The 4,792-nt window shown below is 40.4% G+C and overlaps 1 long non-coding RNA gene across 1 annotated transcript; it reads right to left on the reverse strand.

Annotated features, from left to right (window-relative positions):
• Nucleotides 1–234: 234 nt before the first annotated feature.
• On the reverse strand, nucleotides 235–3,859 carry LOC144333455 (uncharacterized). The gene is made up of 2 exons (XR_013402115.1): nucleotides 3,751–3,859; nucleotides 235–422 (listed from the first exon to the last, which is right to left on the reverse strand). It is a non-coding gene; the product is annotated as an uncharacterized LOC144333455 (long non-coding RNA).
• Between the last annotated feature and the right edge of the window lie 933 nt (nucleotides 3,860–4,792).

A 4,792-nucleotide genomic window follows, 5' to 3' on the forward strand; every position in this document is an offset into this window, starting at 1 on the left:
GCCCGAGAGTGTGTGCATATTTGCAGTAAAAGACTGCCACTTTCTTACGTACTTTGGCCTCGTGTTTAATTAATTAGCTCTCCTAAATTAAATTAAATTAAATTAAAACAGTTATTATTGAACATGATACAGTACTGTTGAACATGGTACATGAACCTGAACAGTACTATTTCATGTGAATCTCCTCCAAGGCTTCTTTTCATTTTACATCTCACGCTGTAATTCTTGGAGAGTATGTATGCTGTAGCTCGAGTGCAGAATTCTCATCAGTTTTATCTTGGTATCTCTCCTAAACACTTTACTGGATGAAGAGCCTGGCACACACATAAATATATATTGAATGAATCAGTGATGGAATGAAAGGAGAAATGATGGATCTCCTAAATTTTAACTTTTGTAAAATATTTTGATATATTCATGACCTTACTTTAGCAAGCAATATACTGAACATGATGTAATCTTTGTGTTGAAATCTTGAGTCTGGCCATGTTTCTATTTTAAATTCATAAAGAATTCTAACAGAAGAGGAATTCAAAGAATGTCATAAATCGATGTTTCTCCATGGATGAAGGAACTATTTTATTCACTTGCTGATAATTCAGCCTAATCCAGTTTGACATCATATAAATAAGCAGTTGAATTATGGATTTAAAATACATATTCTTTTCTAACTACAAAGGTAATATTTAGATGGTTTTGAAAATACAGAAAGGCACAAATTTTTAAAAAGTCTATTATTCACCACCACGCAATCATCACATGCTTCCACAATGGTTGAATGAATTTACATTTGTTTATACCTGTTTTTTTTTTTTGTTTGTTTGTTTTTTTTTTTTTTTGAGACGGAGTCTCGCTCTGCCGCCCAGGCTGGAGTGCAGTGGCTGGATCTCAGCTCACTGCAAGCTCCGCCTCCCGGGTTCACGCCATTCTCCTGCCTCAGCCTCCCGAGTAGTTGGGACTACAGGCGCCGCCACCTCGCCCGGCTAGTTTTTTGTATTTTTTAGTAGAGACGGGGTTTCACCGTGTTAGCCAGGATGGTCTCGATCTCCTGACCTCGTGATCCGCCCGTCTCGGCCTCCCAAAGTGCTGGGATTACAGGCTTGAGCCACCGCGCCCGGCCTGTTTATACCTGTTAATCTTTGTTAATGTGTAGCTTTTACATGATTGGAATCATAATGCATGGTCCATTTTGAAGTCTGCTTTTTTTTTTTTACACAAAAATATGTTGTGAATATTTTCCTGTATTATTAAATATCATTAACTGAACTTTTAGAATTGACTGCATGTCTTGGTATCATTTAGATGTAGTTTAAGATACTTAGAAGTTATGTGTCTTTGCCACTATGTATGAATCTTCTTTACTCAATGTTAATTACTTAAAAATAACCTCACCTAAACACTACTTAGCCATAAAAAGGAATGAATTAATGACATTCACAGCAACCTGGAGACTATTATTCTAAAGGAAGTTACTCAGGAATGGAAAACCAAACATTGTATGCTCTGACTCATAAGTGGGAGATAAGCTATGAGGATGCAAAGGCATAAGAAGGATACAGTGGACTTCAGGGACTCAGGGGAAAGGGTAGGAGTGGGGTGAGGGATAAAAGAATACAAATTGGGTTCAGTGTATACTGCTCAGGTGATGTGTGCACCAAAATCTCACAAATAACCACTGAAATGCTTATGCATGTAACCAAATACCACCTGTGTGGGGAAAAGAAAGAGAGATCAGCCTGTTACTGTGTCTGTATAGAAAGTAGTAGACATAAGAGACTCCATTTTGTTCTGTATTTGAGATGCTGTTAATCTGTGACCCTACCCCCAACCTTGTCCTTGCAAGAGACATGTGCTGCGGTGACTCAAGGTTTAATGGATTTTGGGCTGTGCAGGATGTGTCTTTGTTAAACAAGTGCCTGAAGGCAGCTTGCTGGTTAAAAGTCATCACCATTCTCTTAATTTCAACTACCCAGGGACACGTACAGGGCCAAAGGTCGCAGGGACCTTTGCCTAGGAAAGCTAGGTATTGTCCAAGGTTTCTCCCCATGTGATAGGCTGAAATAATGCTGAAAGGTTTATGGAGATGTTTGCATATGCATCTCAAGGCACAGCATTTTCCTTTAAACTTATTCATGTCACAGAGGTTTTTGTTCATATGTCTTACTGCTGATTTCCTCCCTACAATGATCCTATTGTCCTGCCACTCCCTTATCTTTAAGATGGTAAAGATAATTACCAATAAATACTAAGGGAACTCAGAGACCGGTGCCGGCGTGGGTCCTCTGTAAGCTGAGCGCCGGTCCCCTGGGCCCACTTTCTCTTTCTCTATACTTTGTCTCTGTGTCTCATTTCTTTTCTCAAGTCTCTCGTTCCACCTAACGAGAAACACCCACAGGTGTGGAGGGGCAGGCCACCCCTTCACACCTGTTCCCCAAAAACCTATGGAAATAAAATTTTGTTTTTAAAGGAATGAGATCATGTCCTTTACAGGGACATGGATGAAGCTGGAAGCCATTGTCCTCAGCAAACTAACACAGGAGCAGGAAATCAAACACCACATGTTCTCACTTGTAAGCGGAAGCTGAACAATGAGAACACATGGACACAGGAATGAGATCAACACACACTGGGGCCTATTGTGGGGGCTGTAGGAAGGAGAGCATCAGGATAACTAGCTAATGCATGTGGGGCTTAACACCTAGGTGATGAGTTGATAGGTGCAGCAAACCACCATGGCACTCGTTTACCAATATAACAAACCCGCACATCCTGCACTTGTATCCAGAACTTAAAATTAAAATGTTTTAAAAATCTGTAGAGAATATGAAAAAAAAAAAAAAGATTCTGAAATGCATACACAATAAAATTGCAGTTCAGTCAAACATTTGAAGTCTTTAACTGTCTAGTTGGTATCTTCATTTTCATCTTGTTCAAGATCCCACTCCAAACACCTGTTAGCTCAGCCAAATTGAACAGCTCATAGTTCCTACCCCGGGATCTTTGGTTCTGGTGATTGTATATTTCTGGACCATTTGGAACCCCAGCATATTACCCTACCCCACATCTCCACATCCCCAAAATATAACCATACTTCAAGGGCAGTTCAAATACTGTCTCCTTCTATCCTCCATGAAGTCATTATCTCTTCCATTGGAATTATCGCCCCTTCTCCTGAACAGTACTATTTCATGTGAATCTCCTCCAAGACTTCTTTTCACTTTACATCTCACGCTGTAATTCTTGGAGAGTATGCTGTAGCTCGAGTGCAGAATTCTCATCAGTTTTATCTTTGTATCTCTCCTAAACACTTTACCGGGTGAAGAGCCTGGCACACACATAAATATATATTGAATGAATCAGTGATGGAATGAAAAGAGAAATGATGGATCTCCTAAATTTTAACTTTTTTTTTTTTTTTTTTTTTTTTTTGAGACGGAGTCTCGCTGTGTCGCCCAGGCTGGAGTGCAGTGGCCGGATCTCAGCTCACCTCAAGCTCCGCCTCCTGGGTTCACGCCATTCTCCTGACTCAGCCTCCCGAGTAGCCGGGACTACAGGCGCCTGCCACCTCGCCCGGCTAGTTTTTTGTATTTTTTAGTAGAGACGGGGTGTCACCGTGTTAGCCAGGATGGTCTCGAACTCCTGACCTCGTGATCCGCCCGTCTCGGCCTCCCAAAGTGCTGGGATTACAGGCTTGAGCCACCGCGCCCGGCAAATTTTAACTTTTATAAAATATTTTGATATATTCATGACCTTACTTTAGCAAGCAATGTACTGAACATGATGTAAACTATTGTTGATGTAGTGCTTATATTGGAAGTGTAAGTAGTTTGTGGCATGGGATTGTGACATATCCTAGGTTTCCTCATCTTTTTATTGAAATGTCATTCACATGCCATAAAATCTGCCCTTTTAAAGTATATGATGCTGTGGATTTTAGTATATTTACAGAGTTGTGCAATCATCACCACTATCTAATTCCAGGAACATTTCCATCTACCTAGAAAGAAGCTCCATACCAGTGAGCTGCCACTCTAATCCTCCTCTAGAAACAAATAATCCATTTTCTGTCTCTTATGATTTGCCTGTTCTGAATAGTTTATAAAAATAAACATGTGGCCTTTCATGTCTGACTTCCTTCACTTAGCATGTTTTCAAGGTTCATCTATGCTGTAGAGTGTACCAGTACTTCATTACATTTTATGGCTGAATGATACTCTATTGTGTGGATATACCACATTTTATTCATCAGTTGATCGAAATTTAGATTGTTTCACTTTTTTGCTATTTAGATGATGCTATGAATATTTGTATATGAATTTTCATATGGATATGTTTTCAGTTCTTCTGGGTATATACCTTAGAAGTGAGAGTGCTCATCATATAGTAACTCTATGTTTAGCCTTTTGAGGAACTGCTAAACTGCTTTTCAAAGTAGTGGCATCATTTTATATTCCCACCAGCAATGTGTGAGGTTTTTTTGTTTGTTTTTGAGACGAAGTCTCACTCTGTCGCCCAGGGTGGAGTGCAGTGGCATTATCTTGATTCACTGTAACCTCTGCCTTCTGGGTTCAAGCAATTCTCCTGTCTCAGCCTCCCTAGTAGTTGGGAGTAGCTGGGATTACAGGAGTCTGCCACCACGCCCAGCTAATTTTTGTATTTTTTGGTAGAGATGGCGTTTCACCATATTGGCCAGGCTGGTCTCGAACTCCTGACCTCAGATGATCTGACTGCGTTGGCCTCCCAAAATGCTGGGATTACAGGCATGAGCTACTGTGCCCGGCCTCAAATCCTT

This window comes from Macaca mulatta, chromosome 12 (genome assembly GCF_049350105.2).
Source record: "Macaca mulatta isolate MMU2019108-1 chromosome 12, T2T-MMU8v2.0, whole genome shotgun sequence".
In the NCBI taxonomy this organism is placed as follows: Eukaryota; Metazoa; Chordata; class Mammalia; order Primates; family Cercopithecidae; genus Macaca; species Macaca mulatta.